We start from the raw sequence: 22,639 nt of genomic DNA on the forward strand, positions 1-22,639 counted from the left end.
TCTCTGTCGCAGGTCAGATTGCAAAGAGTCCTTAGTTCCAGCACTTAAACCGATTACCTTCGACAGAAATTCCGAGGTTAGAGGTTACAGTACTCTATTAACCGAGTTTCGTGTTATCTGAAGTACTTTCCATTAGCTTTAAATTTAAATTTTTTTTAATTTTATTTTTAAAAGTTATTTAAAAATTAGGTGCAATAAACCTTACGTCGCAGAAACTGGTTCACAGAATTCATCTGTGTGTAGTATCAATGACCCCTTGGGCAACTATTCTAGCAGTCTCCATCTAGGAGGCTTTGATATTATCCGATCGGTTCAACATCAGCATCGGATAATCGCGAATCCTACTGTAATAACCCAAAGGTATGCCACCAAAAAAATAGAAATGACAGCCAATATTATCAATTCGAACACCACTTTTGATGTGCCACAGAATTTTACTAAATGTGTACCGCGAGGTGAATAAAATTGGAAACCGGTGATCTATACAAAAGTTGAGATTTCGTTTTCAGTAATGCTCGGGCATGGTCCCCACATGGGAAAAAGTTAACAGGGCTCTAGAACCCGGAAATTGTCTTTATTTACTTTTTACATTACAAATTTCCAGGATATCCTAATGAAACCATGGGAAGAGAGATTTATGCAATAAAAAATAGTTCAATTTTTAACCACCAAGTGTATCAGGAAATTCCCCTGCATGCGGATGTTAGTTTATGAGAGAAACTACCCAGAGTACGGGAACTTTAATTATAATCACCCTGTGTTTTATTAGGTTTTTTCATATTAAACAAGCAAATTACGAATTAGATTTTACTTTGGGAAACAAAACGACTAAGCCAGTGTTCTCTAATCGCTGGTCCGAGGCCGGTGTAAGTCCGCGGGAATTTTCTACCAGCCTGAAAAACAATTTAGCCCAATCTATGCAGCCACAACACGTTTTCAGATTTCAAAAATAAAATACTGTTTCCAAATTGGTTTTTGTTTCTGTTTCTGTCTTTCAGACGGTCTGTAAATATTATTTTTATTCATTCATTTTTGTCGGCCCGCAAATTATACCTCCTACAGTATATATTTATGTTTTGCAGGGGATCTACAAATTATTTCTTTTATTTATTTATCTTTTGCCATTCCACACTTTTTTTTTTTTTTTTTTTTTTTGCTGGTCCGTAAACTATTTCCCTCCTTTCTGCCGCTCCGCGAAATATATTCTATGGTTTTCACTGGTCCGTAAGTGTGAAAGGGTTCAATAACATTGAACTAAGTTCTATAAATCTTGTGTTAGGCCGGGATTACAATGTAAAAGTTTCATAAACGTTGTTTTTATAAAACAATACGCGTATTGGTCACATTCGAGCGAATGTAACTAATAGATAATTAAAAGGGTAACAAAATAATAACCAAATAATAATATGCAACCAAACTGATAAATATTTGAAAAAATACGATTTCAATAATTACTCATATTTCAGAATTAATGAAAGAAGTCATTTAAGAGTTAATGAGCAGAATAGTTTAAGAATTAATGAAAAGAATATTTCAAGAATTACTGAAAAGAATAATTCAAGAATTATTGAAAAGAATAATTCAAGAATTAACTAGAGATATAATTCAAGAATTAATGAAGATTCTAGACTCAGAACTAGTTGGCCCATTCCATGAAACTGTAGATTACATTGATGCGACTCGGCATTATATTTGTAATGTACCACTGTACATTACGTTCACGACCTGTACACACTATACATTCCTTGTGAATCATGATAGTATCATCATACCGCAGTATATGACGGTAGACCTCGGGATTCTCGTGCAATTTTAATTGGCCCCGCAGCGTCTGGGAGGTTGAAGACCTCTGACTTAAGGCGGGATTCCCAATTTATGTTGAGGTCACATGGTGATGTGAAGGTCAGGATACGCTTTTCAGTGGCCACAAATTTCTATTTGGTGACTCATACAAATGGTATGGTAGTTTTATATAAGTCATCGAGTCGGAATCGGTTTTCATGTAATGCAGTTCTCATGAAATGCTTTGATACAATGTGTTCGGCTTTAAGACATTGTTCACTTTTCTACATTGTTCAGAATGGCACATTTTTCTTGTTTCCTTTTAAACAGTTCATGTACCGAATTTCATTGCTGTTCTTGGTGAATATGAGTTGCAAGAAAGGTTTCAATCACAGAAGATTTAGACGCTGAAGAGTGCGGTACTCGGAACGGGAGCGGGAATCAATCATTCAACAAACACTGCAGAGAACAAGGTGAGTGATTTCACATATGTTTCACGGCCTCGTTTAAGCTTTTTCTCGAACGACAACAAACTTAGTCAGAAATTAATGCCGAGGACTGCTTACGTAATATCTGGAGCCTCGGGCAAATACCGCGATTTCGCTCTTAAAACATTCAAATTTTTTCCATTGTTAGAAACAAAATACATGCTTAATATTTCAACCACCCCCACCCAAACAAAATAACGTAACAAACATCGTGGACGGATATTTGGATGCTAGGATCGCTTTCGTTCTCTCTCATGGTGTCTCATGCGGAGCGTGGGTTCTCGAAGGGAGCTGGCAGCTAGTCTTGGTGCATTGTGTCAACCGAACGCGTCGTATTACGACAAAGGTCTTTTGGTCTCTTTCGGTGTAATCCTCGTAATTGGTCACCGTGCCACCAGCCTTTTTCCTGTTCGGGGATTGTGTACCATAGATATCAACGCTCGCGCACTTCCTCCTAACCCGCGGAATGTCCCAGGTTCGATCCCTGGCAGGAACAGATTACCATATCGTTATATTTACCAAAACACCGTTAAATTTCTTTTCTTACAAGGTTGATACCAATCATTCATGTAATGCCTATTCTGGAGGACTCGGCCCGTACCTGTGGTGTAGTGGTTATCACATCCGCCTTACACGCGGAATGTCCCAGGTTCGATCCCTGGCAGGTACAGATTACCATATAATTACACAAAACCCCGTTAAATTTCTTTTCTTGCAAGGTTCATGCCAATCATTCATGTAATGCCTATTCTGGAGGACTCGGCCCGTACCTGTGGTGTAGTGGTTATCACATCCTCCTTACACGCGGAATGTCCCAGGTTCGATCCCTGGCAGGTACAGATTACCATATAATTACACAAAACACCGTTAAATTTCTTTTCTTACAAGGTTGTTGCCAATCATTCATGTAATGCCTATTCTGGAACACTCGGCCCGTACCTGTGGTGTAGTGGTTATCACATCCGCCTTGCACGCGGAATGTCCCGGGTTCGATCCCTGACAGATTACCATATCATTACACAACACACCGTTAAATTTCTTCTCTTACAAGGTTGATACCATTCATTCATGTAATGCCTATTCTGGAGGACTCGGCCCATACCTGTGGTGTAGTGGTTATCACATCCGCCTAACACGCGGAATGTCCCAGGTTCGATCCCTGGCAGGTACAGATTACTATATAATTACACAAAACACCGTTAAATTTCTTTTCTTACAAGGTTGTTGCCAATCATTCATGTAATGCCTATTCTGGAACACTCGGCCCGTACCTGTGGTGTAGTGGTTATCACATCCGCCTTGCACGCGGAATGTCCCGGGTTCGATCCCTGACAGATTACCATATCATTACACAACACACCGTTAAATTTCTTCTCTTACAAGGTTGATGCCAATCATTCATGTAATGCCTATTCTGGAGGACTCGGCCCGTACCTGTGGTGTAGTGGTTATCACATCCGCCTTACACGCGGAATGTCCCAGGTTTCGATCCGTGGCAGGTACAGATTACCATATCATTACACAAAACACCGTTAATTTTCTTTTCTTACAAGGTTGATGCCAATCATTCATGTAATGCCTGTTCTGGAGGACTCGGCCCGTACCTGTGGTGTAGTGGTTATCACATCCGCCTAACACGCGGAATGTCCCAGGTTCGATCCCTGGCAGGTACAGATTACCATATCATTACACAAAACACCGTTAATTTTCTTTTCTTACAAGGTTGATGCCAATCATTCATGTAATGCCTGTTCTGGAGTACTCGGCCCATACCTGTGGTGTAGTGGTTATCACATCCACCTTACACGCGGAATCTCCCAGGTTCGATCCCTGGCAGGTACAGATTACCATTTCGTTACACAAAACACCGTTAAATTTCTTCTCTTACGAGGTTGATGCCAATCATTCATGTAATGCCTATTCTGGAGGACTCGGCCCGTACCTGTGGTGTAGTGGTTATCACATCCGCCTAACACGCGGAATGTCCCAGGTTCGATCCCTGGCAGGTACAGATTACCATATCATTACACAAAACACCGTTCAATTTCTTTTCTTACAAGGTTGATGCCAATCATTCATGTAATGCCTATTCTGGACGACTCGTCCCGTACCTGTGGTGTAGTGGTTATCACATCCGCCTTACTCGCGGAATGTCCCAGGTTCGATCCCTGGCAGGTACAGATTACCATATCATTACACAAAACACCGTTAAATTTCTTTTCTTACAAGGTTGATGCCAATCATTCATGTAATGCCTGTTCTGGAGGACTCGGCCCGTACCGGTGGTGTAGTGGTTATCACATCCGCCTAACACGCGGAATGTCCCAGGTTCGATCCCTGGCAGGTACAGATTACTATATAATTACACAAAACACCGTTAAATTTCTTTTCTTACAAGGTTGTTGCCAATCATTCATGTAATGCCTATTCTGGAACACTCGGCCCGTACCTGTGGTGTAGTGGTTATCACATCCGCCTAACACGCGGAATGTCCCAGGTTCGATCCCTGGCAGGTACAGATTACTATATAATTACACAACACACCGTTAAACTTCTTCTCTTACAAGGTTGATACCATTCATTCATGTAATGCCTATTCTGGAGGACTCGGCCCGTACCTGTGGTGTAGTGGTTATCACATCCGCCTAACACGCGGAATGTGCCAGGTTCGATCCCTGGCAGGTACAGATTACAATTTCGTTACACAAAACACCGTTAAATTTCTTCTTACAAGGTTGATGCCAATCATTCATGTAATGCCTATTCTGGAGGACTCGGCCCGTACCTGTGGTGTAGTGGTTATCACATCCGCCTAACACGCGGAATGTCCCAGGTTCTATCCCTGGCAGGTACAGATTACCATATCATTACACAAAACACCGTTAATTTTCTTTTCTTACAAGGTTGATGCCAATCATTCATGTAATGCCTGTTCTGGAGTACTCGGCCCATACCTGTGGTGTAGTGGTTATCACATCCGCCTTACACGCGGAATGTCCCAGGTTCGATCCCTGGCAGGTACAGATTACCATATCATTACACAAAACACCGTTAAATTTCTTCTCTTACAAGGTTGATACCATTCATTCATGTAATGCCTATTCTGGAGGACTCGGCCCATACCTGTGGTGTAGTGGTTATCACATCCGCCTAACACGCGGAATGTCCCAGGTTCGATCCCTGGCAGGTACAGATTACTATATAATTACACAAAACACCGTTAAATTTCTTTTCTTACAAGGTTGTTGCCAATCATTCATGTAATGCCTATTCTGGAACACTCGGCCCGTACCTGTGGTGTAGTGGTTATCACATCCGCCTTGCACGCGGAATGTCCCGGGTTCGATCCCTGACAGATTACCATATCATTACACAACACACCGTTAAATTTCTTCTCTTACAAGGTTGATGCCAATCATTCATGTAATGCCTATTCTGGAGGACTCGGCCCGTACCTGTGGTGTAGTGGTTATCACATCCGCCTAACACGCGGAATGTCCCAGGTTCGATCCCTGGCAGGTACAGATTACTATATAATTACACAAAACACCGTTAAATTTCTTTTCTTACAAGGTTGTTGCCAATCATTCATGTAATGCCTATTCTGGAACACTCGGCCCGTACCTGTGGTGTAGTGGTTATCACATCCGCCTTGCACGCGGAATGTCCCGGGTTCGATCCCTGACAGATTACCATATCATTACACAACACACCGTTAAATTTCTTCTCTTACAAGGTTGATGCCAATCATTCATGTAATGCCTATTCTGGAGGACTCGGCCCGTACCTGTGGTGTAGTGGTTATCACATCCGCCTTACACGCGGAATGTCCCAGGTTTCGATCCGTGGCAGGTACAGATTACCATATCATTACACAAAACACCGTTAATTTTCTTTTCTTACAAGGTTGATGCCAATCATTCATGTAATGCCTGTTCTGGAGGACTCGGCCCGTACCTGTGGTGTAGTGGTTATCACATCCGCCTAACACGCGGAATGTCCCAGGTTCGATCCCTGGCAGGTACAGATTACCATATCATTACACAAAACACCGTTAATTTTCTTTTCTTACAAGGTTGATGCCAATCATTCATGTAATGCCTGTTCTGGAGTACTCGGCCCATACCTGTGGTGTAGTGGTTATCACATCCACCTTACACGCGGAATCTCCCAGGTTCGATCCCTGGCAGGTACAGATTACCATTTCGTTACACAAAACACCGTTAAATTTCTTCTCTTACGAGGTTGATGCCAATCATTCATGTAATGCCTATTCTGGAGGACTCGGCCCGTACCTGTGGTGTAGTGGTTATCACATCCGCCTAACACGCGGAATGTCCCAGGTTCGATCCCTGGCAGGTACAGATTACCATATCATTACACAAAACACCGTTCAATTTCTTTTCTTACAAGGTTGATGCCAATCATTCATGTAATGCCTATTCTGGGCGACTCGTCCCGTACCTGTGGTGTAGTGGTTATCACATCCGCCTTACTCGCGGAATGTCCCAGGTTCGATCCCTGGCAGGTACAGATTACCATATCATTACACAAAACACCGTTAAATTTCTTTTCTTACAAGGTTGATGCCAATCATTCATGTAATGCCTGTTCTGGAGGACTCGGCCCGTACCGGTGGTGTAGTGGTTATCACATCCGCCTAACACGCGGAATGTCCCAGGTTCGATCCCTGGCAGGTACAGATTACTATATAATTACACAAAACACCGTTAAATTTCTTTTCTTACAAGGTTGTTGCCAATCATTCATGTAATGCCTATTCTGGAACACTCGGCCCGTACCTGTGGTGTAGTGGTTATCACATCCGCCTAACACGCGGAATGTCCCAGGTTCGATCCCTGGCAGGTACAGATTACTATATAATTACACAACACACCGTTAAACTTCTTCTCTTACAAGGTTGATACCATTCATTCATGTAATGCCTATTCTGGAGGACTCGGCCCGTACCTGTGGTGTAGTGGTTATCACATCCGCCTAACACGCGGAATGTGCCAGGTTCGATCCCTGGCAGGTACAGATTACAATTTCGTTACACAAAACACCGTTAAATTTCTTCTTACAAGGTTGATGCCAATCATTCATGTAATGCCTATTCTGGAGGACTCGGCCCGTACCTGTGGTGTAGTGGTTATCACATCCGCCTAACACGCGGAATGTCCCAGGTTCGATCCCTGGCAGGTACAGATTACCATATCATTACACAAAACACCGTTAATTTTCTTTTCTTACAAGGTTGATGCCAATCATTCATGTAATGCCTGTTCTGGAGTACTCGGCCCATACCTGTGGTGTAGTGGTTATCACATCCGCCTTACACGCGGAATGTCCCAGGTTCGATCCCTGGCAGGTACAGATTACCATATCATTACACAAAACACCGTTAAATTTCTTTTCTTACAAGGTTGATGCCAATCATTCATGTAATGCCTGTTCTGGAGGACTCGGCCCGTACCGGTGGTGTAGTGGTTATCACATCCGCCTAACACGCGGAATGTCCCAGGTTCGATCCCTGGCAGGTACAGATTACTATATAATTACACAAAACACCGTTAAATTTCTTTTCTTACAAGGTTGTTGCCAATCATTCATGTAATGCCTATTCTGGAACACTCGGCCCGTACCTGTGGTGTAGTGGTTATCACATCCGCCTAACACGCGGAATGTCCCAGGTTCGATCCCTGGCAGGTACAGATTACTATATAATTACACAACACACCGTTAAACTTCTTCTCTTACAAGGTTGATACCATTCATTCATGTAATGCCTATTCTGGAGGACTCGGCCCGTACCTGTGGTGTAGTGGTTATCACATCCGCCTAACACGCGGAATGTGCCAGGTTCGATCCCTGGCAGGTACAGATTACAATTTCGTTACACAAAACACCGTTAAATTTCTTCTTACAAGGTTGATGCCAATCATTCATGTAATGCCTATTCTGGAGGACTCGGCCCGTACCTGTGGTGTAGTGGTTATCACATCCGCCTAACACGCGGAATGTCCCAGGTTCGATCCCTGGCAGGTACAGATTACCATATCATTACACAAAACACCGTTAATTTTCTTTTCTTACAAGGTTGATGCCAATCATTCATGTAATGCCTGTTCTGGAGTACTCGGCCCATACCTGTGGTGTAGTGGTTATCACATCCGCCTTACACGCGGAATGTCCCAGGTTCGATCCCTGGCAGGTACAGATTACCATATCATTACAGAAAACACCGTTAAATTTCTTTTCTTACAAGGTTGATGCCAATCATTCATGTAATGCCTATTCTGGAGTACACGGCCCATACCTGTGGTGTAGTGGTTATCACATCCGCCTAACACGCGGAATGTGCCAGGTTCGATCCCTGGCAGGTACAGATTACCATTTCGTTACACAAAACACCGTTAAATTTCTTCTCTTACAAGGTTGATGCCAATCATTCATGTAATGCCTATTCTGGAGGACACGGCCGGTACCTGTGGTGTAGTGGTTATCACATCCGCTTAACACGCGGAATGTCCCAGGTTCGATCCCTGGCAGGTACAGATTACCATATCATTACACAAAACACCGTTAAATTTCTTTTCTTACAAGCTTGATGCCAATCATTCATGTAATGCCTGTTCTGGAGGACTCGGCCCGTACCTGTGGTGTAGTGGTTATCACATCCGCCTAACACGCGGAATGTCCCAGGTTCGAACTCTGGCAGGTACAGATTACCATATCATTACACAAAACACCGTTAAATTTCTTTTCTTACATGGTTGATGCCAATCATTCATGTAATGCCTATTCTGGAGGACTCGCCCCGTACCTGTGGTGTAGTGGTTATCACATCCGCCTAACACGCGGAATGTCCCAGGTTCGAACTCTGGCAGGTACAGATTACCATATCATTACAGAAAACACCGTTAAATTTCTTTTCTTACAAGGTTGATGCCAATCATTCATGTAATGCCTATTCTGGAGTACACGGCCCATACCTGTGGTGTAGTGGTTATCACATCCGCCTAACACGCGGAATGTGCCAGGTTCGATCCCTGGCAGGTACAGATTACCATTTCGTTACACAAAACACCGTTAAATTTCTTCTCTTACAAGGTTGATGCCAATCATTCATGTAATGCCTATTCTGGAGGACACGGCCGGTACCTGTGGTGTAGTGGTTATCACATCCGCTTAACACGCGGAATGTCCCAGGTTCGATCCCTGGCAGGTACAGATTACCATATCATTACACAAAACACCGTTAATTTTCTTTTCTTACAAGGTTGATGCCAATCATTCATGTAATGCCTGTTCTGGAGTACTCGGCCCATACCTGTGGTGTAGTGGTTATCACATCCACCTTACACGCGGAATCTCCCAGGTTCGATCCCTGGCAGGTACAGATTACCATTTCGTTACACAAAACACCGTTAAATTTCTTCTCTTACGAGGTTGATGCCAATCATTCATGTAATGCCTATTCTGGAGGACTCGGCCCGTACCTGTGGTGTAGTGGTTATCACATCCGCCTAACACGCGGAATGTCCCAGGTTCGATCCCTGGCAGGTACAGATTACCATATCATTACACAAAACACCGTTAAATTTCTTTTCTTACAAGGTTGATGCCAATCATTCATGTAATGCCTGTTCTGGAGGACTCGGCCCGTACCGGTGGTGTAGTGGTTATCACATCCGCCTAACACGCGGAATGTCCCAGGTTCGATCCCTGGCAGGTACAGATTACTATATAATTACACAAAACACCGTTAAATTTCTTTTCTTACAAGGTTGTTGCCAATCATTCATGTAATGCCTATTCTGGAACACTCGGCCCGTACCTGTGGTGTAGTGGTTATCACATCCGCCTAACACGCGGAATGTCCCAGGTTCGATCCCTGGCAGGTACAGATTACTATATAATTACACAACACACCGTTAAACTTCTTCTCTTACAAGGTTGATACCATTCATTCATGTAATGCCTATTCTGGAGGACTCGGCCCGTACCTGTGGTGTAGTGGTTATCACATCCGCCTAACACGCGGAATGTCCCAGGTTCGATCCCTGGCAGGTACAGATTACCATATCATTACACAAAACACCGTTAAATTTCTTTTCTTACAAGGTTGATGCCAATCATTCATGTAATGCCTGTTCTGGAGGACTCGGCCCGTACCGGTGGTGTAGTGGTTATCACATCCGCCTAACACGCGGAATGTCCCAGGTTCGATCCCTGGCAGGTACAGATTACTATATAATTACACAAAACACCGTTAAATTTCTTTTCTTACAAGGTTGTTGCCAATCATTCATGTAATGCCTATTCTGGAACACTCGGCCCGTACCTGTGGTGTAGTGGTTATCACATCCGCCTAACACGCGGAATGTCCCAGGTTCGATCCCTGGCAGGTACAGATTACTATATAATTACACAACACACCGTTAAACTTCTTCTCTTACAAGGTTGATACCATTCATTCATGTAATGCCTATTCTGGAGGACTCGGCCCGTACCTGTGGTGTAGTGGTTATCACATCCGCCTAACACGCGGAATGTGCCAGGTTCGATCCCTGGCAGGTACAGATTACAATTTCGTTACACAAAACACCGTTAAATTTCTTCTTACAAGGTTGATGCCAATCATTCATGTAATGCCTATTCTGGAGGACTCGGCCCGTACCTGTGGTGTAGTGGTTATCACATCCGCCTAACACGCGGAATGTCCCAGGTTCGATCCCTGGCAGGTACAGATTACCATATCATTACACAAAACACCGTTAATTTTCTTTTCTTACAAGGTTGATGCCAATCATTCATGTAATGCCTGTTCTGGAGTACTCGGCCCATACCTGTGGTGTAGTGGTTATCACATCCGCCTTACACGCGGAATGTCCCAGGTTCGATCCCTGGCAGGTACAGATTACCATATCATTACAGAAAACACCGTTAAATTTCTTTTCTTACAAGGTTGATGCCAATCATTCATGTAATGCCTATTCTGGAGTACACGGCCCATACCTGTGGTGTAGTGGTTATCACATCCGCCTAACACGCGGAATGTGCCAGGTTCGATCCCTGGCAGGTACAGATTACCATTTCGTTACACAAAACACCGTTAAATTTCTTCTCTTACAAGGTTGATGCCAATCATTCATGTAATGCCTATTCTGGAGGACACGGCCGGTACCTGTGGTGTAGTGGTTATCACATCCGCTTAACACGCGGAATGTCCCAGGTTCGATCCCTGGCAGGTACAGATTACCATATCATTACACAAAACACCGTTAAATTTCTTTTCTTACAAGCTTGATGCCAATCATTCATGTAATGCCTGTTCTGGAGGACTCGGCCCGTACCTGTGGTGTAGTGGTTATCACATCCGCCTAACACGCGGAATGTCCCAGGTTCGAACTCTGGCAGGTACAGATTACCATATCATTACACAAAACACCGTTAAATTTCTTTTCTTACATGGTTGATGCCAATCATTCATGTAATGCCTATTCTGGAGGACTCGCCCCGTACCTGTGGTGTAGTGGTTATCACATCCGCCTAACACGCGGAATGTCCCAGGTTCGAACTCTGGCAGGTACAGATTACCATATCATTACAGAAAACACCGTTAAATTTCTTTTCTTACAAGGTTGATGCCAATCATTCATGTAATGCCTATTCTGGAGTACACGGCCCATACCTGTGGTGTAGTGGTTATCACATCCGCCTAACACGCGGAATGTGCCAGGTTCGATCCCTGGCAGGTACAGATTACCATTTCGTTACACAAAACACCGTTAAATTTCTTCTCTTACAAGGTTGATGCCAATCATTCATGTAATGCCTATTCTGGAGGACACGGCCGGTACCTGTGGTGTAGTGGTTATCACATCCGCTTAACACGCGGAATGTCCCAGGTTCGATCCCTGGCAGGTACAGATTACCATATCATTACACAAAACACCGTTAAATTTCTTTTCTTACAAGCTTGATGCCAATCATTCATGTAATGCCTGTTCTGGAGGACTCGGCCCGTACCTGTGGTGTAGTGGTTATCACATCCGCCTTACACGCGGAATGTCCCAGGTTCGATCCCTGGCAGGTACAGATTACTATATAATTACACAAAACACCGTTAAATTTCTTTTCTTACAAGGTTGTTGCCAATCATTCATGTAATGCCTGTTCTGGAGGACTCGGCCCGTACCTGTGGTGTAGTGGTTATCACATCCGCCTAACACGCGGAATGTCCCAGGTTCGATCCCTGGCAGGTACAGATTACCATATCATTACACAAAACACCGTTAAATTTCTTTTCTTACAAGGTTGATGCCAATCATTCATGTAATGCCTATTCTGGACGACTCGTCCCGTACCTGTGGTGTAGTGGTTATCACATCCGGCTTACACGCGGAATGTCCCAGGGTCGATCCCTGGCAGGTACAGATTACCATATCATTACACAAAACACCGTTAAATTTCTTTTCTTACAAGGTTGATGCCAATCATTCATGTAATGCCTATTCTGGACGACTCGTCCCGTACCTGTGGTGTAGTGGTTATCACATCCGCCTTACACGCGGAATGTCCCAGGTTCGATCACTGGCAGGTACAGATTACTATATAATTACACAAAACACCGTTAAATTTCTTTTCTTACAAGGTTGTTGCCAATCATTCATGTAATGCCTGTTCTGGAGGACTCGGCCCGTACCTGTGGTGTAGTGGTTATCACATCCGCTTAACACGCGGAATGTCCCAGGTTCGATCCCTGGCAGGTACAGATTACCATATCATTACACAAGACACCGTTAAATTTCTTTTCTTACAAGGTTGATGCCAATCATTCATGTAATGCCTATTCTGGACGACTCGTCCCGTACCTGTGGTGTAGTGGTTATCACATCCGCCTTACACGCGGAATGTCCCAGGTTCGATCCCTGGCAGGTACAGATTACCATATCATTACACAAAACACCGTTAAATTTCTTTTCTTACAAGGTTGATGCCAATCATTCATGTAATGCCTATTCTGGACGACTCGTCCCGTACCTGTGGTGTAGTGGTTATCACATCCGCCTAACACGCGGAATGTGCCAGGTTCGATCCCTGGCAGGTACAGATTACCATTTCGTTACACAAAACACCGTTAAATTTCTTCTCTTGCAAGGTTGATGCCAATCATTCATGTAATGCCTATTCTGGAGGACACGGCCGGTACCTGTGGTGTAGTGGTTATCACATCCGCCTTACACGCGGAATGTCCCAGGTTCGATCCCTGGCAGGTACAGATTACCATATCATTACACAAAACACCGTTAAATTTCTTTTCTTACAAGGTTGATGCCAATCATTCATGTAATGCCTGTTCTGGAGGACTCGTCCCGTACCTGTGGTGTAGTGGTTATCACATCCGCCTAACACGCGGAATGTCCCAGGTTCGATCCCTGGCAGGTACAGATTACCATTTCGTTACACAAAACACCGTTAAATTTCTTCTCTTACAAGGTTGTTGCCAATCATTCATGTAATGCCTATTCTGGAACACTCGGCCCGTACCTGTGGTGTAGTGGTTATCACATCCGCCTTACACGCGGAATGTCCCAGGTTTCGATCCGTGGCAGGTACAGATTACCATATCATTACACAAAACCCCGTTAATTTTCTTTTCTTACAAGGTTGATGCCAATCATTCATGTAATGCCTGTTCTGGAGGACTCGGCCCGTACCTGTGGTGTAGTGGTTATCACATCCGCCTAACACGCGGAATGTCCCAGGTTCGATCCCTGGCAGGTACAGATTACCATATAATCACACAAAACACCGTAAAATTTCTTTTCTTACAAGCTTGATGCCAATCATTCATGTAATGCCTGTTCTGGAGTACCCGGCCCGTACCTGTGGTGTAGTGGTTATCACATCCGCCTAACGCGCGGAATGTCCCAGGTTCGAACCCTGGCAGGTACAGATTACCATATCATTACACAAAACACCGTTAATTTTCTTTTCTTACAAGGTTGATGCCAATCATTCATGTAATGCCTGTTCTGGAGTACTCGGCCCATACCTGTGGTGCAGTGGTTATCACATCCGCCTTACACGCGGAATGTCCCAGGTTCGATCCCTGGCAGGTACAGATTACCATATCCTTACACAACACACCGTTAAATTTCTTTTCTTACAAGGTTGATGTCAATCATTCATGTAATGCCTATTCTGGAGTACTCGGCCCATACCTGTGGTGTAGTGGTTATCACATCCGCCTAACACGCGGAATGTGCCAGGTTCGATCCCTGGCAGGTACAGATTACCATTTCGTTACACAAAACACCGTTAAATTTCTTCTCTTACAAGGTTGATGCCAATCATTCATGTAATGCCTATTCTGGAGGACACGGCCGGTACCTGTGGTGTAGTGGTTATCACATCCGCTTAACGCGCGGAATGTCCCAGTTTCGATCCCTGGCAGATACAGATTACCATATCTTTACACAAAACACCGTTAAATTTCTTTTCTTACAAGGTTGATGCCATTCATTCATGTAATGCCTATTCTGGAGGACTCGGCCCGTACCTGTGGTGTAGTTATTATCACATCCGCCTAATACGCGGAATGTCACAGGTTCGATCCCTGGCAGGTACAGATTACCATATCATCACACAAAACACTGTAAAATTTCTTTTCTTACAAGCTTGATGCCAATCATTCATGTAATGCCTGTTCTGGAGGACTCGGCCGGTACCTGTGGTGTAGTGGTTATCACATCCGCCTAACACGCGGAATGTCCCAGGTTCGAACCCTGGCAGGTACAGATTACCATATCATTACACAAAACACCGTAAAATTTCTTTTCTTACAAGCTTGATGCCAATCATTCATGTAATGCCTGTTCTGGAGGACCCGGCCCGTACCTGTGGTGTAGTGGTTATCACATCCGCCTAACACGCGGAATGTCCCAGGTTCGAACCCTGGCAGGTACAGATTACCATATCATTACACAAAACACCGTTAATTTTCTTTTCTTACAAGGTTGATGCCAATCATTCATGTAATGCCTGTTCTGGAGCACTCGGCCCATACCTGTGGTGTAGTGGTTATCACATCCGCCTTACACGCGGAATGTCCCAGGTTCGATCCCTGGCAGGTACAGATTACCATATCATTACACAACACACCGTTAAATTTCTTTTCTTACAAGGTTGATGCCAATCATTCATGTAATGCCTATTCTGGAGTACTCGGCCCATACCTGTGGTGTAGTGGTTATCACATCCGCCTAACACGCGGAATGTGCCAGGTTCGATCCCTGGCAGGTACAGATTACCATTTCGTTACACAAAACACCGTTAAATTTCTTCTCTTACAAGGTTGATGCCAATCATTCATGTAATGCCTATTCTGGAGGACACGGCCGGTACCTGTGGTGTAGTGGTTATCACATCCGCCTAACACGCGGAATGTCCCAGGTTCGATCCCTGGCAGATACAGATTACCATATCTTTACACAAAACACCGTTAAATTTCTTTTCTTACAAGGTTGATGCCAATCATTCATGTAATGCCTGTTCTGGAGGACTCGGCCCGTACCTGTGGTGTAGTTATTATCACATCCGCCTAATACGCGGAATGTCACAGGTTCGATCCCTGGCAGGTACAGATTACCATATCATCACACAAAACACTGTAAAATTTCTTTTCTTACAAGCTTGATGCCAATCATTCATGTAATGCCTATTCTGGAGGACACGGCCGGTACCTGTGGTGTAGTGGTTATCACATCCGCCTAACACGCGGAATGTCCCAGGTTCGAACCCTGGCAGGTACAGATTACCATATCATTACACAAAACACCGTTAAATTTCTTTTCTTACATGGTTGATGCCAATCATTCATGTGATGCCTATTCTGGAGGACTCGGCCCGTACCTGTGGTGTAGTGGTTATCACATCCGCCTTACACGCGGAATGTCCCAGGTTCGATCCCTGGCAGGTACAGATTACCATATCATTACACAAAACACCGTTAAATTTCTTTTCTTACAAGGTTGTTGCCAATCATTCATGTAATGCCTGTTCTGGAGGACTCGGCCCGTACCTGTGGTGTAGTGGTTATCACATCCGCCTAACACGCGGAATGTCCCAGGTTCGATCCCTGGCAGGTACAGATTACCATATCATTACACAAAACACCGTTAAATTTCTTTTCTTACAAGGTTGATGCCAATCATTCATGTAATGCCTATTCTGGACGACTCGTCCCGTACCTGTGGTGTAGTGGTTATCACATCCGCCTTACACGCGGAATGTCCCAGGTTCGATCCCTGGCAGGTACAGATTACCATATCATTACACAAAACACCGTTAAATTTCTTTTCTTACAAGGTTGATGCCAATCATTCATGTAATGCCTATTCTGGACGACTCGTCCCGTACCCGTGGTGTAGTGGTTATCACATCCGCCTTACACGCGGAATGTCCCAGGTTCGATCACTGGCAGGTACAGATTACTATATAATTACGCAAAACACCGTTAAATTTCTTTTCTGTAGGTTGTTGCCAATCATTCATGTAATGCCTGTTCTGGAGGACTCGGCCCGTACCTGTGGTGTAGTGGTTATCACATCCGCCTAACACGCGGAATGTCCCAGGTTCGAACCCTGGCAGGTACAGATTACCATATCATTACACAAAACACCGTTAAATTTCTTTTCTTACAAGGTTGATGCCAATCATTCATGTAATGCCTGTTCTGGAGGTCTCGGCCCGTACCTGTGGTGTAGTGGTTATCACATCCGCCTAACACGCGGAATGTCCCAGGTTCGATCCCTGGCAGGTACAGATTACCATATCATTACACAAAACACCGTTAAATTTCTTTTCTTACAAGGTTGATGCCAATCATTCATGTAATGCCTATTCTGGACGGCTCGTCCCGTACCTGTGGTGTAGTGGTTATCACATCCGCCTTACACGCGGAATGTCCCAGGTTCGATCCCTGGCAGGTACAGATTACCATATCATTACACAAAACACCGTTAAATTTCTTTTCTTACAAGGTTGATGCCAATCATTCATGTAATGCCTATTCTGGACGACTCGTCCCGTACCTGTGGTGTAGTGGTTATCATATCCGCCTTACACGCGGAATGTCCCAGGTTCGATCCCTGGCAGGTACAGATTACCATTTCGTTACACAAAACACCGTTAAATTTCTTCTCTTACAAGGTTGTTGCCAATCATTCATGTAATGCCTATTCTGGAACACTCGGCCCGTACCTGTGGTGTAGTGGTTATCACATCCGCCTAACACGCGGAATGTCCCAGGTTCGATCCCTGGCAGGTACAGATTACCATATCATTACACAAAACACCGTTAATTTTCTTTTCTTACAAGGTTGATGCCAATCATTCATGTAATGCCTGTTCTGGAGGACTCGGAACGTACCTGTGGTGTAGTGGTTATCACATCCGCCTTACACGCGGAATGTCCCAGGTTCGATCCCTGGCAGGTACAGATTACCATTTCGTTACACAAAACACCGTTAAATTTCTTCTCTTACAAGGTTGTTGCCAATCATTCATGTAATGCCTATTCTGGAACACTCGGCCCGTACCTGTGGTGTAGTGGTTATCACATCCGCCTAACACGCGGAATGTCCCAGGTTCGATCCCTGGCAGGTACAGATTACCATATCATTACACAAAACACCGTTAATTTTCTTTTCTTACAAGGTTGATGCCAATCATTCATGTAATGCCTGTTCTGGAGGACTCGTCCCGTACCTGTGGTGTAGTGGTTATCACATCCGCCTTACACGCGAAATGTCCCAGGTTCGATCCCTGGCAGGTACAGATTACCATATCATTACACAAAACACCGTTAAATTTCTTTTCTTACAAGGTTGATGCCAATCATTCATGTAATGCCTATTCTGGACGACTCGTCCCGTACCTGTGGTGTAGTGGTTATCACATCCGCCTTACACGCGGAATGTCCCAGGTTCGATCCCTGGCAGGTACAGATTACCATTTCGTTACACAAAACACCGTTAAATTTCTTCTCTTACAAGGTTGTTGCCAATCATTCATGTAATGCCTATTCTGGAACACTCGTCCCGTACCTGTGGTGTAGTGGTTATCACATCCGCCGTACACGCGGAATGTCCCAGGTTCGATCCCTGGCCGGTACAGATTACCATATCATTACACAAAACACCGTTAATTTTCTTTTCTTACAAGGTTGATGCCAATCATTCATGTAATGCCTGTTCTGGAGGACTCGGCCCGTACCTGTGGTGTAGTGGTTATCACATCCGCCTAACACGCGGAATGTCCCAGGTTCGATCCCTGGCAGGTACAGATTACCATATAATCACACAAAACACCGTAAAATTTCTTTTCTTACAAGCTTGATGCCAATCATTCATGTAATGCCTGTTCTGGAGGACCCGGCCCGTACCTGTGGTGTAGTGGTTATCACATCCGCCTAACACGCGGAATGTCCCAGGTTCGAACCCTGGCAGGTACAGATTACCATATCATTACACAAAACACCGTTAATTTTCTTTTCTTACAAGGTTGATGCCAATCATTCATGTAATGCCTGTTCTGGAGTACTCGGCCCATACCTGTGGTGTAGTGGTTATCACATCCGCCTTACACGCGGAATGTCCCAGGTTCGATCCCTGGCAGGTACAGATTACCATATCATTACACAACACACCGTTAAATTTCTTTTCTTACAAGGTTGATGCCAATCATTCATGTAATGCCTATTCTGGAGTACTCGGCCCATACCTGTGGTGTAGTGGTTATCACATCCGCCTAACACGCGGAATGTCCCAGGTTCGAACCCTGGCAGGTACAGATTACCATATCATTACACAAAACACCGTAAAATTTCTTTTCTTACAAGCTTGATGCCAATCATTCATGTAATGCCTGTTCTGGAGGACCCGGCCCGTACCTGTGGTGTAGTGGTTATCACATCCGCCTAACACGCGGAATGTCCCAGGTTCGAACCCTGGCAGGTACAGATTACCATATCATTACACAAAACACCGTTAATTTTCTTTTCTTACAAGGTTGATGCCAATCATTCATGTAATGCCTGTTCTGGAGTACTCGGCCCATACCTGTGGTGTAGTGGTTATCACATCCGCCTTACACGCGGAATGTCCCAGGTTCGATCCCTGGCAGGTACAGATTACCATATCATTACACAACACACCGTTAAATTTCTTTTCTTACAAGGTTGATGCCAATCATTCATGTAATGCCTATTCTGGAGTACTCGGCCCATACCTGTGGTGTAGTGGTTATCACATCCGCCTAACACGCGGAATGTGCCAGGTTCGATCCCTGGCAGGTACAGATTACCATTTCGTTACACAAAACACCGTTAAATTTCTTCTCTTACAAGGTTGATGCCAATCATTCATGTAATGCCTATTCTGGAGGACACGGCCGGTACCTGTGGTGTAGTGGTTATCACATCCGCCTAACACGCGGAATGTCCCAGGTTCGATCCCTGGCAGATACAGATTACCATATCTTTACACAAAACACCGTTAAATTTCTTTTCTTACAAGGTTGATGCCAATCATTCATGTAATGCCTGTTCTGGAGGACTCGGCCCGTACCTGTGGTGTAGTTATTATCACATCCGCCTAATACGCGGAATGTCACAGGTTCGATCCCTGGCAGGTACAGATTACCATATCATTACACAAAACACCGTTAAATTTCTTTTCTTACATGGTTGATGCCAATCATTCATGTGATGCCTATTCTGGAGGACTCGGCCCGTACCTGTGGTGTAGTGGTTATCACATCCGCCTTACACGCGGAATGTCCCAGGTTCGATCCCTGGCAGGTACAGATTACTATATAATTACACAAAACACCGTTAAATTTCTTTTCTTACAAGGTTGTTGCCAATCATTCATGTAATGCCTGTTCTGGAGGACTCGGCCCGTACCTGTGGTGTAGTGGTTATCACATCCGCCTAACACGCGGAATGTCCCAGGTTCGATCCCTGGCAGGTACAGATTACCATATCATTACACAAAACACCGTTAAATTTCTTTTCTTACAAGGTTGATGCCAATCATTCATGTAATGCCTATTCTGGACGACTCGTCCCGTACCTGTGGTGTAGTGGTTATCACATCCGCCTTACACGCGGAATGTCCCAGGTTCGATCCCTGGCAGGTACAGATTACCATATCATTACACAAAACACCGTTAAATTTCTTTTCTTACAAGGTTGATGCCAATCATCCATTGTAATGCCTATTCTGGACGACTCGTCCCGTACCCGTGGTGTAGTGGTTATCACATCCGCCTTACACGCGGAATGTCCCAGGTTCAATCACTGGCAGGTACAGATTACTATATAATTACGCAAAACACCGTTAAATTTCTTTTCTGTAGGTTGTTGCCAATCATTCATGTAATGCCTGTTCTGGAGGACTCGGCCCGTACCTGTGGTGTAGTGGTTATCACATCCGCCTAACACGCGGAATGTCCCAGGTTCGAACCCTGGCAGGTACAGATTACCATATCATTACACAAAACACCGTTAAATTTCTTTTCTTACAAGGTTGATGCCAATCATTCATGTAATGCCTGTTCTGGAGGTCTCGGCCCGTACCTGTGGTGTAGTGGTTATCACATCCGCCTAACACGCGGAATGTCCCAGGTTCGATCCCTGGCAGGTACAGATTACCATATCATTACACAAAACACCGTTAAATTTCTTTTCTTACAAGGTTGATGCCAATCATTCATGTAATGCCTATTCTGGACGGCTCGTCCCGTACCTGTGGTGTAGTGGTTATCACATCCGCCTAACACGCGGAATGTCCCAGGTTCGATCCCTGGCAGGTACAGATTACTATATCATTACACAAAACACCGTTAATTTTCTTTTCTTACAAGGTTGATGCCAATCATTCATGTAATGCCTGTTCTGGAGGACTCGTCCCGTACCTGTGGTGTAGTGGTTATCACATCCGCCTTACACGCGGAATGTCCCAGGTTCGATCCCTGGCAGGTACAGATTACCATTTCGTTACACAAAACACCGTTAAATTTCTTCTCTTACAAGGTTGTTGCCAATCATTCATGTAATGCCTATTCTGGAACACTCGTCCCGTACCTGTGGTGTAGTGGTTATCACATCCGCCTTACACGCGGAATGTCCCAGGTTCGATCCCTGGCCGGTACAGATTACCATATCATTACACAAAACACCGTTAATTTTCTTTTCTTACAAGGTTGATGCCAATCATTCATGTAATGCCTGTTCTGGAGGACTCGGCCCGTACCTGTGGTGTAGTGGTTATCACATACGCCTAACACGCGGAATGTCCCAGGTTCGATCTCTGGCAGGTACAGATTACCATATAATCACACAAAACACCGTAAAATTTCTTTTCTTACAAGCTTGATGCCAATCATTCATGTAATGCCTGTTCTGGAGGACCCGGCCCGTACCTGTGGTGTAGTGGTTATCACATCCGCCTAACACGCGGAATGTCCCAGGTTCGAACCCTGGCAGGTACAGATTACCATATCATTACACAAAACACCGTTAATTTTCTTTTCTTACAAGGTTGATGCCAATTATTCATGTAATGCCTGTTCTGGAGTACTCGGCCCATACCTGTGGTGTAGTGGTTATCACATCCGCCTTACACGCGGAATGTCCCAGGTTCGATCCCTGGCAGGTACAGATTACCATATCATTACACAACACACCGTTAAATTTCTTTTCTTACAAGGTTGATGCCAATCATTCATGTAATGCCTATTCTGGAACACTCGGCCCGTACCTGTGGTGTAGTGGTTATCACATCCGCCTAACACGCGGAATGTCCCAGGTTCGAACCCTGGCAGGTACAGATTACCATATCATTACACAAAACACCGTAAAATTTCTTTTCTTACAAGCTTGATGCCAATCATTCATGTAATGCCTGTTCTGGAGGACCCGGCCCGTACCTGTGGTGTAGTGGTTATCACATCCGCCTAACACGCGGAATGTCCCAGGTTCGAACCCTGGCAGGTACAGATTACCATATCATTACACAAAACACCGTTAATTTTCTTTTCTTACAAGGTTGATGCCAATCATTCATGTAATGCCTGTTCTGGAGGACTCGGCCCATACCTGTGGTGTAGTGGTTATCACATCCGCCTTACACGCGGAATGTCCCAGGTTCGATCCCTGGCAGGTACAGATTACCATATCATTACACAACACACCGTTAAATTTCTTTTCTTACAAGGTTGATGCCAATCATTCATGTAATGCCTATTCTGGAGTACTCGGCCCATACCTGTGGTGTAGTGGTTATCACATCCGC

The 22,639-nt window shown here is 44.5% G+C and overlaps 101 non-coding genes across 101 annotated transcripts; all 101 read left to right on the top strand.

The window, feature by feature from the left end:
* The first annotated feature begins 2,867 nt into the window (after window positions 1-2,867).
* TRNAV-UAC (transfer RNA valine (anticodon UAC)) lies at window positions 2,868-2,940 on the top strand. Its single transcript has one exon. It is a non-coding gene; the product is annotated as a tRNA-Val (tRNA).
* A 96-nt stretch (window positions 2,941-3,036) lies between these two features.
* Window positions 3,037-3,109, top strand: TRNAV-UAC (transfer RNA valine (anticodon UAC)). The gene has a single exon. It is a non-coding gene; the product is annotated as a tRNA-Val (tRNA).
* Window positions 3,110-3,368: 259 nt separating this feature from the next.
* TRNAV-AAC (transfer RNA valine (anticodon AAC)) lies at window positions 3,369-3,441 on the top strand. Its single transcript has one exon. It is a non-coding gene; the product is annotated as a tRNA-Val (tRNA).
* A 259-nt stretch (window positions 3,442-3,700) lies between these two features.
* TRNAV-UAC (transfer RNA valine (anticodon UAC)) lies at window positions 3,701-3,774 on the top strand. Its single transcript has one exon. It is a non-coding gene; the product is annotated as a tRNA-Val (tRNA).
* A 96-nt stretch (window positions 3,775-3,870) lies between these two features.
* Window positions 3,871-3,943, top strand: TRNAV-AAC (transfer RNA valine (anticodon AAC)). Its single transcript has one exon. It is a non-coding gene; the product is annotated as a tRNA-Val (tRNA).
* A 96-nt stretch (window positions 3,944-4,039) lies between these two features.
* On the top strand, window positions 4,040-4,112 carry TRNAV-UAC (transfer RNA valine (anticodon UAC)). The gene has a single exon. It is a non-coding gene; the product is annotated as a tRNA-Val (tRNA).
* A 96-nt stretch (window positions 4,113-4,208) lies between these two features.
* TRNAV-AAC (transfer RNA valine (anticodon AAC)) lies at window positions 4,209-4,281 on the top strand. Its single transcript has one exon. It is a non-coding gene; the product is annotated as a tRNA-Val (tRNA).
* A 96-nt stretch (window positions 4,282-4,377) lies between these two features.
* Window positions 4,378-4,450, top strand: TRNAV-UAC (transfer RNA valine (anticodon UAC)). The gene has a single exon. It is a non-coding gene; the product is annotated as a tRNA-Val (tRNA).
* Window positions 4,451-4,546: 96 nt separating this feature from the next.
* On the top strand, window positions 4,547-4,619 carry TRNAV-AAC (transfer RNA valine (anticodon AAC)). The gene has a single exon. It is a non-coding gene; the product is annotated as a tRNA-Val (tRNA).
* A 96-nt stretch (window positions 4,620-4,715) lies between these two features.
* On the top strand, window positions 4,716-4,788 carry TRNAV-AAC (transfer RNA valine (anticodon AAC)). The gene has a single exon. It is a non-coding gene; the product is annotated as a tRNA-Val (tRNA).
* A 96-nt stretch (window positions 4,789-4,884) lies between these two features.
* On the top strand, window positions 4,885-4,957 carry TRNAV-AAC (transfer RNA valine (anticodon AAC)). Its single transcript has one exon. It is a non-coding gene; the product is annotated as a tRNA-Val (tRNA).
* A 94-nt stretch (window positions 4,958-5,051) lies between these two features.
* Window positions 5,052-5,124, top strand: TRNAV-AAC (transfer RNA valine (anticodon AAC)). The gene has a single exon. It is a non-coding gene; the product is annotated as a tRNA-Val (tRNA).
* A 96-nt stretch (window positions 5,125-5,220) lies between these two features.
* TRNAV-UAC (transfer RNA valine (anticodon UAC)) lies at window positions 5,221-5,293 on the top strand. Its single transcript has one exon. It is a non-coding gene; the product is annotated as a tRNA-Val (tRNA).
* A 96-nt stretch (window positions 5,294-5,389) lies between these two features.
* TRNAV-AAC (transfer RNA valine (anticodon AAC)) lies at window positions 5,390-5,462 on the top strand. Its single transcript has one exon. It is a non-coding gene; the product is annotated as a tRNA-Val (tRNA).
* Window positions 5,463-5,721: 259 nt separating this feature from the next.
* On the top strand, window positions 5,722-5,794 carry TRNAV-AAC (transfer RNA valine (anticodon AAC)). Its single transcript has one exon. It is a non-coding gene; the product is annotated as a tRNA-Val (tRNA).
* A 259-nt stretch (window positions 5,795-6,053) lies between these two features.
* On the top strand, window positions 6,054-6,127 carry TRNAV-UAC (transfer RNA valine (anticodon UAC)). Its single transcript has one exon. It is a non-coding gene; the product is annotated as a tRNA-Val (tRNA).
* Window positions 6,128-6,223: 96 nt separating this feature from the next.
* TRNAV-AAC (transfer RNA valine (anticodon AAC)) lies at window positions 6,224-6,296 on the top strand. The gene has a single exon. It is a non-coding gene; the product is annotated as a tRNA-Val (tRNA).
* Window positions 6,297-6,392: 96 nt separating this feature from the next.
* Window positions 6,393-6,465, top strand: TRNAV-UAC (transfer RNA valine (anticodon UAC)). The gene has a single exon. It is a non-coding gene; the product is annotated as a tRNA-Val (tRNA).
* Window positions 6,466-6,561: 96 nt separating this feature from the next.
* On the top strand, window positions 6,562-6,634 carry TRNAV-AAC (transfer RNA valine (anticodon AAC)). Its single transcript has one exon. It is a non-coding gene; the product is annotated as a tRNA-Val (tRNA).
* Window positions 6,635-6,730: 96 nt separating this feature from the next.
* Window positions 6,731-6,803, top strand: TRNAV-UAC (transfer RNA valine (anticodon UAC)). The gene has a single exon. It is a non-coding gene; the product is annotated as a tRNA-Val (tRNA).
* Window positions 6,804-6,899: 96 nt separating this feature from the next.
* Window positions 6,900-6,972, top strand: TRNAV-AAC (transfer RNA valine (anticodon AAC)). The gene has a single exon. It is a non-coding gene; the product is annotated as a tRNA-Val (tRNA).
* A 96-nt stretch (window positions 6,973-7,068) lies between these two features.
* TRNAV-AAC (transfer RNA valine (anticodon AAC)) lies at window positions 7,069-7,141 on the top strand. Its single transcript has one exon. It is a non-coding gene; the product is annotated as a tRNA-Val (tRNA).
* Window positions 7,142-7,237: 96 nt separating this feature from the next.
* TRNAV-AAC (transfer RNA valine (anticodon AAC)) lies at window positions 7,238-7,310 on the top strand. The gene has a single exon. It is a non-coding gene; the product is annotated as a tRNA-Val (tRNA).
* Window positions 7,311-7,404: 94 nt separating this feature from the next.
* On the top strand, window positions 7,405-7,477 carry TRNAV-AAC (transfer RNA valine (anticodon AAC)). Its single transcript has one exon. It is a non-coding gene; the product is annotated as a tRNA-Val (tRNA).
* Window positions 7,478-7,573: 96 nt separating this feature from the next.
* TRNAV-UAC (transfer RNA valine (anticodon UAC)) lies at window positions 7,574-7,646 on the top strand. The gene has a single exon. It is a non-coding gene; the product is annotated as a tRNA-Val (tRNA).
* A 96-nt stretch (window positions 7,647-7,742) lies between these two features.
* On the top strand, window positions 7,743-7,815 carry TRNAV-AAC (transfer RNA valine (anticodon AAC)). The gene has a single exon. It is a non-coding gene; the product is annotated as a tRNA-Val (tRNA).
* Window positions 7,816-7,911: 96 nt separating this feature from the next.
* On the top strand, window positions 7,912-7,984 carry TRNAV-AAC (transfer RNA valine (anticodon AAC)). Its single transcript has one exon. It is a non-coding gene; the product is annotated as a tRNA-Val (tRNA).
* Window positions 7,985-8,080: 96 nt separating this feature from the next.
* On the top strand, window positions 8,081-8,153 carry TRNAV-AAC (transfer RNA valine (anticodon AAC)). Its single transcript has one exon. It is a non-coding gene; the product is annotated as a tRNA-Val (tRNA).
* A 94-nt stretch (window positions 8,154-8,247) lies between these two features.
* Window positions 8,248-8,320, top strand: TRNAV-AAC (transfer RNA valine (anticodon AAC)). Its single transcript has one exon. It is a non-coding gene; the product is annotated as a tRNA-Val (tRNA).
* A 96-nt stretch (window positions 8,321-8,416) lies between these two features.
* TRNAV-UAC (transfer RNA valine (anticodon UAC)) lies at window positions 8,417-8,489 on the top strand. The gene has a single exon. It is a non-coding gene; the product is annotated as a tRNA-Val (tRNA).
* Window positions 8,490-8,754: 265 nt separating this feature from the next.
* TRNAV-AAC (transfer RNA valine (anticodon AAC)) lies at window positions 8,755-8,827 on the top strand. Its single transcript has one exon. It is a non-coding gene; the product is annotated as a tRNA-Val (tRNA).
* A 96-nt stretch (window positions 8,828-8,923) lies between these two features.
* TRNAV-AAC (transfer RNA valine (anticodon AAC)) lies at window positions 8,924-8,996 on the top strand. The gene has a single exon. It is a non-coding gene; the product is annotated as a tRNA-Val (tRNA).
* A 96-nt stretch (window positions 8,997-9,092) lies between these two features.
* TRNAV-AAC (transfer RNA valine (anticodon AAC)) lies at window positions 9,093-9,165 on the top strand. Its single transcript has one exon. It is a non-coding gene; the product is annotated as a tRNA-Val (tRNA).
* Window positions 9,166-9,430: 265 nt separating this feature from the next.
* TRNAV-AAC (transfer RNA valine (anticodon AAC)) lies at window positions 9,431-9,503 on the top strand. Its single transcript has one exon. It is a non-coding gene; the product is annotated as a tRNA-Val (tRNA).
* A 96-nt stretch (window positions 9,504-9,599) lies between these two features.
* TRNAV-UAC (transfer RNA valine (anticodon UAC)) lies at window positions 9,600-9,672 on the top strand. The gene has a single exon. It is a non-coding gene; the product is annotated as a tRNA-Val (tRNA).
* A 96-nt stretch (window positions 9,673-9,768) lies between these two features.
* Window positions 9,769-9,841, top strand: TRNAV-AAC (transfer RNA valine (anticodon AAC)). The gene has a single exon. It is a non-coding gene; the product is annotated as a tRNA-Val (tRNA).
* A 96-nt stretch (window positions 9,842-9,937) lies between these two features.
* On the top strand, window positions 9,938-10,010 carry TRNAV-AAC (transfer RNA valine (anticodon AAC)). Its single transcript has one exon. It is a non-coding gene; the product is annotated as a tRNA-Val (tRNA).
* A 96-nt stretch (window positions 10,011-10,106) lies between these two features.
* On the top strand, window positions 10,107-10,179 carry TRNAV-AAC (transfer RNA valine (anticodon AAC)). The gene has a single exon. It is a non-coding gene; the product is annotated as a tRNA-Val (tRNA).
* Window positions 10,180-10,275: 96 nt separating this feature from the next.
* On the top strand, window positions 10,276-10,348 carry TRNAV-AAC (transfer RNA valine (anticodon AAC)). Its single transcript has one exon. It is a non-coding gene; the product is annotated as a tRNA-Val (tRNA).
* A 96-nt stretch (window positions 10,349-10,444) lies between these two features.
* TRNAV-AAC (transfer RNA valine (anticodon AAC)) lies at window positions 10,445-10,517 on the top strand. The gene has a single exon. It is a non-coding gene; the product is annotated as a tRNA-Val (tRNA).
* A 96-nt stretch (window positions 10,518-10,613) lies between these two features.
* TRNAV-AAC (transfer RNA valine (anticodon AAC)) lies at window positions 10,614-10,686 on the top strand. The gene has a single exon. It is a non-coding gene; the product is annotated as a tRNA-Val (tRNA).
* A 96-nt stretch (window positions 10,687-10,782) lies between these two features.
* Window positions 10,783-10,855, top strand: TRNAV-AAC (transfer RNA valine (anticodon AAC)). The gene has a single exon. It is a non-coding gene; the product is annotated as a tRNA-Val (tRNA).
* Window positions 10,856-10,949: 94 nt separating this feature from the next.
* On the top strand, window positions 10,950-11,022 carry TRNAV-AAC (transfer RNA valine (anticodon AAC)). The gene has a single exon. It is a non-coding gene; the product is annotated as a tRNA-Val (tRNA).
* Window positions 11,023-11,118: 96 nt separating this feature from the next.
* Window positions 11,119-11,191, top strand: TRNAV-UAC (transfer RNA valine (anticodon UAC)). Its single transcript has one exon. It is a non-coding gene; the product is annotated as a tRNA-Val (tRNA).
* Window positions 11,192-11,456: 265 nt separating this feature from the next.
* Window positions 11,457-11,529, top strand: TRNAV-AAC (transfer RNA valine (anticodon AAC)). Its single transcript has one exon. It is a non-coding gene; the product is annotated as a tRNA-Val (tRNA).
* A 96-nt stretch (window positions 11,530-11,625) lies between these two features.
* Window positions 11,626-11,698, top strand: TRNAV-AAC (transfer RNA valine (anticodon AAC)). Its single transcript has one exon. It is a non-coding gene; the product is annotated as a tRNA-Val (tRNA).
* Window positions 11,699-11,794: 96 nt separating this feature from the next.
* TRNAV-AAC (transfer RNA valine (anticodon AAC)) lies at window positions 11,795-11,867 on the top strand. The gene has a single exon. It is a non-coding gene; the product is annotated as a tRNA-Val (tRNA).
* A 265-nt stretch (window positions 11,868-12,132) lies between these two features.
* TRNAV-AAC (transfer RNA valine (anticodon AAC)) lies at window positions 12,133-12,205 on the top strand. Its single transcript has one exon. It is a non-coding gene; the product is annotated as a tRNA-Val (tRNA).
* Window positions 12,206-12,301: 96 nt separating this feature from the next.
* Window positions 12,302-12,374, top strand: TRNAV-UAC (transfer RNA valine (anticodon UAC)). Its single transcript has one exon. It is a non-coding gene; the product is annotated as a tRNA-Val (tRNA).
* A 96-nt stretch (window positions 12,375-12,470) lies between these two features.
* TRNAV-AAC (transfer RNA valine (anticodon AAC)) lies at window positions 12,471-12,543 on the top strand. Its single transcript has one exon. It is a non-coding gene; the product is annotated as a tRNA-Val (tRNA).
* Window positions 12,544-12,639: 96 nt separating this feature from the next.
* Window positions 12,640-12,712, top strand: TRNAV-UAC (transfer RNA valine (anticodon UAC)). Its single transcript has one exon. It is a non-coding gene; the product is annotated as a tRNA-Val (tRNA).
* A 96-nt stretch (window positions 12,713-12,808) lies between these two features.
* Window positions 12,809-12,881, top strand: TRNAV-UAC (transfer RNA valine (anticodon UAC)). Its single transcript has one exon. It is a non-coding gene; the product is annotated as a tRNA-Val (tRNA).
* A 96-nt stretch (window positions 12,882-12,977) lies between these two features.
* TRNAV-AAC (transfer RNA valine (anticodon AAC)) lies at window positions 12,978-13,050 on the top strand. The gene has a single exon. It is a non-coding gene; the product is annotated as a tRNA-Val (tRNA).
* Window positions 13,051-13,146: 96 nt separating this feature from the next.
* TRNAV-UAC (transfer RNA valine (anticodon UAC)) lies at window positions 13,147-13,219 on the top strand. Its single transcript has one exon. It is a non-coding gene; the product is annotated as a tRNA-Val (tRNA).
* A 96-nt stretch (window positions 13,220-13,315) lies between these two features.
* On the top strand, window positions 13,316-13,388 carry TRNAV-AAC (transfer RNA valine (anticodon AAC)). Its single transcript has one exon. It is a non-coding gene; the product is annotated as a tRNA-Val (tRNA).
* A 96-nt stretch (window positions 13,389-13,484) lies between these two features.
* On the top strand, window positions 13,485-13,557 carry TRNAV-UAC (transfer RNA valine (anticodon UAC)). Its single transcript has one exon. It is a non-coding gene; the product is annotated as a tRNA-Val (tRNA).
* A 96-nt stretch (window positions 13,558-13,653) lies between these two features.
* Window positions 13,654-13,726, top strand: TRNAV-AAC (transfer RNA valine (anticodon AAC)). Its single transcript has one exon. It is a non-coding gene; the product is annotated as a tRNA-Val (tRNA).
* Window positions 13,727-13,822: 96 nt separating this feature from the next.
* TRNAV-UAC (transfer RNA valine (anticodon UAC)) lies at window positions 13,823-13,896 on the top strand. The gene has a single exon. It is a non-coding gene; the product is annotated as a tRNA-Val (tRNA).
* A 96-nt stretch (window positions 13,897-13,992) lies between these two features.
* Window positions 13,993-14,065, top strand: TRNAV-AAC (transfer RNA valine (anticodon AAC)). Its single transcript has one exon. It is a non-coding gene; the product is annotated as a tRNA-Val (tRNA).
* A 96-nt stretch (window positions 14,066-14,161) lies between these two features.
* Window positions 14,162-14,234, top strand: TRNAV-AAC (transfer RNA valine (anticodon AAC)). The gene has a single exon. It is a non-coding gene; the product is annotated as a tRNA-Val (tRNA).
* Window positions 14,235-14,330: 96 nt separating this feature from the next.
* On the top strand, window positions 14,331-14,403 carry TRNAV-UAC (transfer RNA valine (anticodon UAC)). Its single transcript has one exon. It is a non-coding gene; the product is annotated as a tRNA-Val (tRNA).
* Window positions 14,404-15,006: 603 nt separating this feature from the next.
* Window positions 15,007-15,079, top strand: TRNAV-AAC (transfer RNA valine (anticodon AAC)). Its single transcript has one exon. It is a non-coding gene; the product is annotated as a tRNA-Val (tRNA).
* A 96-nt stretch (window positions 15,080-15,175) lies between these two features.
* Window positions 15,176-15,248, top strand: TRNAV-AAC (transfer RNA valine (anticodon AAC)). Its single transcript has one exon. It is a non-coding gene; the product is annotated as a tRNA-Val (tRNA).
* A 96-nt stretch (window positions 15,249-15,344) lies between these two features.
* On the top strand, window positions 15,345-15,417 carry TRNAV-UAC (transfer RNA valine (anticodon UAC)). Its single transcript has one exon. It is a non-coding gene; the product is annotated as a tRNA-Val (tRNA).
* A 265-nt stretch (window positions 15,418-15,682) lies between these two features.
* On the top strand, window positions 15,683-15,755 carry TRNAV-AAC (transfer RNA valine (anticodon AAC)). Its single transcript has one exon. It is a non-coding gene; the product is annotated as a tRNA-Val (tRNA).
* Window positions 15,756-16,020: 265 nt separating this feature from the next.
* TRNAV-AAC (transfer RNA valine (anticodon AAC)) lies at window positions 16,021-16,093 on the top strand. Its single transcript has one exon. It is a non-coding gene; the product is annotated as a tRNA-Val (tRNA).
* A 96-nt stretch (window positions 16,094-16,189) lies between these two features.
* TRNAV-UAC (transfer RNA valine (anticodon UAC)) lies at window positions 16,190-16,262 on the top strand. The gene has a single exon. It is a non-coding gene; the product is annotated as a tRNA-Val (tRNA).
* A 96-nt stretch (window positions 16,263-16,358) lies between these two features.
* On the top strand, window positions 16,359-16,431 carry TRNAV-AAC (transfer RNA valine (anticodon AAC)). Its single transcript has one exon. It is a non-coding gene; the product is annotated as a tRNA-Val (tRNA).
* Window positions 16,432-16,527: 96 nt separating this feature from the next.
* TRNAV-UAC (transfer RNA valine (anticodon UAC)) lies at window positions 16,528-16,600 on the top strand. The gene has a single exon. It is a non-coding gene; the product is annotated as a tRNA-Val (tRNA).
* A 96-nt stretch (window positions 16,601-16,696) lies between these two features.
* Window positions 16,697-16,769, top strand: TRNAV-UAC (transfer RNA valine (anticodon UAC)). Its single transcript has one exon. It is a non-coding gene; the product is annotated as a tRNA-Val (tRNA).
* Window positions 16,770-16,863: 94 nt separating this feature from the next.
* TRNAV-AAC (transfer RNA valine (anticodon AAC)) lies at window positions 16,864-16,936 on the top strand. The gene has a single exon. It is a non-coding gene; the product is annotated as a tRNA-Val (tRNA).
* Window positions 16,937-17,032: 96 nt separating this feature from the next.
* On the top strand, window positions 17,033-17,105 carry TRNAV-AAC (transfer RNA valine (anticodon AAC)). The gene has a single exon. It is a non-coding gene; the product is annotated as a tRNA-Val (tRNA).
* Window positions 17,106-17,201: 96 nt separating this feature from the next.
* TRNAV-UAC (transfer RNA valine (anticodon UAC)) lies at window positions 17,202-17,274 on the top strand. Its single transcript has one exon. It is a non-coding gene; the product is annotated as a tRNA-Val (tRNA).
* A 96-nt stretch (window positions 17,275-17,370) lies between these two features.
* TRNAV-UAC (transfer RNA valine (anticodon UAC)) lies at window positions 17,371-17,443 on the top strand. Its single transcript has one exon. It is a non-coding gene; the product is annotated as a tRNA-Val (tRNA).
* Window positions 17,444-17,539: 96 nt separating this feature from the next.
* On the top strand, window positions 17,540-17,612 carry TRNAV-AAC (transfer RNA valine (anticodon AAC)). The gene has a single exon. It is a non-coding gene; the product is annotated as a tRNA-Val (tRNA).
* Window positions 17,613-17,708: 96 nt separating this feature from the next.
* TRNAV-UAC (transfer RNA valine (anticodon UAC)) lies at window positions 17,709-17,781 on the top strand. The gene has a single exon. It is a non-coding gene; the product is annotated as a tRNA-Val (tRNA).
* A 96-nt stretch (window positions 17,782-17,877) lies between these two features.
* TRNAV-AAC (transfer RNA valine (anticodon AAC)) lies at window positions 17,878-17,950 on the top strand. The gene has a single exon. It is a non-coding gene; the product is annotated as a tRNA-Val (tRNA).
* Window positions 17,951-18,046: 96 nt separating this feature from the next.
* Window positions 18,047-18,119, top strand: TRNAV-UAC (transfer RNA valine (anticodon UAC)). Its single transcript has one exon. It is a non-coding gene; the product is annotated as a tRNA-Val (tRNA).
* Window positions 18,120-18,215: 96 nt separating this feature from the next.
* TRNAV-UAC (transfer RNA valine (anticodon UAC)) lies at window positions 18,216-18,288 on the top strand. The gene has a single exon. It is a non-coding gene; the product is annotated as a tRNA-Val (tRNA).
* Window positions 18,289-18,384: 96 nt separating this feature from the next.
* TRNAV-UAC (transfer RNA valine (anticodon UAC)) lies at window positions 18,385-18,457 on the top strand. The gene has a single exon. It is a non-coding gene; the product is annotated as a tRNA-Val (tRNA).
* A 96-nt stretch (window positions 18,458-18,553) lies between these two features.
* Window positions 18,554-18,626, top strand: TRNAV-AAC (transfer RNA valine (anticodon AAC)). Its single transcript has one exon. It is a non-coding gene; the product is annotated as a tRNA-Val (tRNA).
* Window positions 18,627-18,722: 96 nt separating this feature from the next.
* On the top strand, window positions 18,723-18,795 carry TRNAV-AAC (transfer RNA valine (anticodon AAC)). Its single transcript has one exon. It is a non-coding gene; the product is annotated as a tRNA-Val (tRNA).
* Window positions 18,796-18,891: 96 nt separating this feature from the next.
* On the top strand, window positions 18,892-18,964 carry TRNAV-UAC (transfer RNA valine (anticodon UAC)). The gene has a single exon. It is a non-coding gene; the product is annotated as a tRNA-Val (tRNA).
* Window positions 18,965-19,060: 96 nt separating this feature from the next.
* On the top strand, window positions 19,061-19,133 carry TRNAV-AAC (transfer RNA valine (anticodon AAC)). Its single transcript has one exon. It is a non-coding gene; the product is annotated as a tRNA-Val (tRNA).
* A 96-nt stretch (window positions 19,134-19,229) lies between these two features.
* Window positions 19,230-19,302, top strand: TRNAV-AAC (transfer RNA valine (anticodon AAC)). Its single transcript has one exon. It is a non-coding gene; the product is annotated as a tRNA-Val (tRNA).
* A 96-nt stretch (window positions 19,303-19,398) lies between these two features.
* Window positions 19,399-19,471, top strand: TRNAV-UAC (transfer RNA valine (anticodon UAC)). The gene has a single exon. It is a non-coding gene; the product is annotated as a tRNA-Val (tRNA).
* Window positions 19,472-19,736: 265 nt separating this feature from the next.
* TRNAV-AAC (transfer RNA valine (anticodon AAC)) lies at window positions 19,737-19,809 on the top strand. Its single transcript has one exon. It is a non-coding gene; the product is annotated as a tRNA-Val (tRNA).
* A 265-nt stretch (window positions 19,810-20,074) lies between these two features.
* On the top strand, window positions 20,075-20,147 carry TRNAV-UAC (transfer RNA valine (anticodon UAC)). The gene has a single exon. It is a non-coding gene; the product is annotated as a tRNA-Val (tRNA).
* A 96-nt stretch (window positions 20,148-20,243) lies between these two features.
* TRNAV-AAC (transfer RNA valine (anticodon AAC)) lies at window positions 20,244-20,316 on the top strand. Its single transcript has one exon. It is a non-coding gene; the product is annotated as a tRNA-Val (tRNA).
* Window positions 20,317-20,412: 96 nt separating this feature from the next.
* Window positions 20,413-20,485, top strand: TRNAV-UAC (transfer RNA valine (anticodon UAC)). The gene has a single exon. It is a non-coding gene; the product is annotated as a tRNA-Val (tRNA).
* A 97-nt stretch (window positions 20,486-20,582) lies between these two features.
* TRNAV-UAC (transfer RNA valine (anticodon UAC)) lies at window positions 20,583-20,655 on the top strand. The gene has a single exon. It is a non-coding gene; the product is annotated as a tRNA-Val (tRNA).
* A 94-nt stretch (window positions 20,656-20,749) lies between these two features.
* Window positions 20,750-20,822, top strand: TRNAV-AAC (transfer RNA valine (anticodon AAC)). The gene has a single exon. It is a non-coding gene; the product is annotated as a tRNA-Val (tRNA).
* Window positions 20,823-20,918: 96 nt separating this feature from the next.
* On the top strand, window positions 20,919-20,991 carry TRNAV-AAC (transfer RNA valine (anticodon AAC)). Its single transcript has one exon. It is a non-coding gene; the product is annotated as a tRNA-Val (tRNA).
* Window positions 20,992-21,087: 96 nt separating this feature from the next.
* On the top strand, window positions 21,088-21,160 carry TRNAV-AAC (transfer RNA valine (anticodon AAC)). The gene has a single exon. It is a non-coding gene; the product is annotated as a tRNA-Val (tRNA).
* A 96-nt stretch (window positions 21,161-21,256) lies between these two features.
* TRNAV-UAC (transfer RNA valine (anticodon UAC)) lies at window positions 21,257-21,329 on the top strand. The gene has a single exon. It is a non-coding gene; the product is annotated as a tRNA-Val (tRNA).
* A 96-nt stretch (window positions 21,330-21,425) lies between these two features.
* TRNAV-UAC (transfer RNA valine (anticodon UAC)) lies at window positions 21,426-21,498 on the top strand. Its single transcript has one exon. It is a non-coding gene; the product is annotated as a tRNA-Val (tRNA).
* A 265-nt stretch (window positions 21,499-21,763) lies between these two features.
* On the top strand, window positions 21,764-21,836 carry TRNAV-AAC (transfer RNA valine (anticodon AAC)). Its single transcript has one exon. It is a non-coding gene; the product is annotated as a tRNA-Val (tRNA).
* Window positions 21,837-21,932: 96 nt separating this feature from the next.
* On the top strand, window positions 21,933-22,005 carry TRNAV-UAC (transfer RNA valine (anticodon UAC)). The gene has a single exon. It is a non-coding gene; the product is annotated as a tRNA-Val (tRNA).
* Window positions 22,006-22,101: 96 nt separating this feature from the next.
* TRNAV-AAC (transfer RNA valine (anticodon AAC)) lies at window positions 22,102-22,174 on the top strand. The gene has a single exon. It is a non-coding gene; the product is annotated as a tRNA-Val (tRNA).
* A 96-nt stretch (window positions 22,175-22,270) lies between these two features.
* On the top strand, window positions 22,271-22,343 carry TRNAV-AAC (transfer RNA valine (anticodon AAC)). The gene has a single exon. It is a non-coding gene; the product is annotated as a tRNA-Val (tRNA).
* A 96-nt stretch (window positions 22,344-22,439) lies between these two features.
* Window positions 22,440-22,512, top strand: TRNAV-UAC (transfer RNA valine (anticodon UAC)). The gene has a single exon. It is a non-coding gene; the product is annotated as a tRNA-Val (tRNA).
* Window positions 22,513-22,639: the final 127 nt, after the last annotated feature.

Source organism: Pholcus phalangioides, unplaced genomic scaffold (assembly GCF_987345545.1).
Source record: "Pholcus phalangioides strain wild (caught in Gottingen) unplaced genomic scaffold, Ppha-v1.0 ptg000032l_1, whole genome shotgun sequence".
Taxonomy (NCBI): domain Eukaryota; kingdom Metazoa; phylum Arthropoda; class Arachnida; order Araneae; family Pholcidae; genus Pholcus; species Pholcus phalangioides.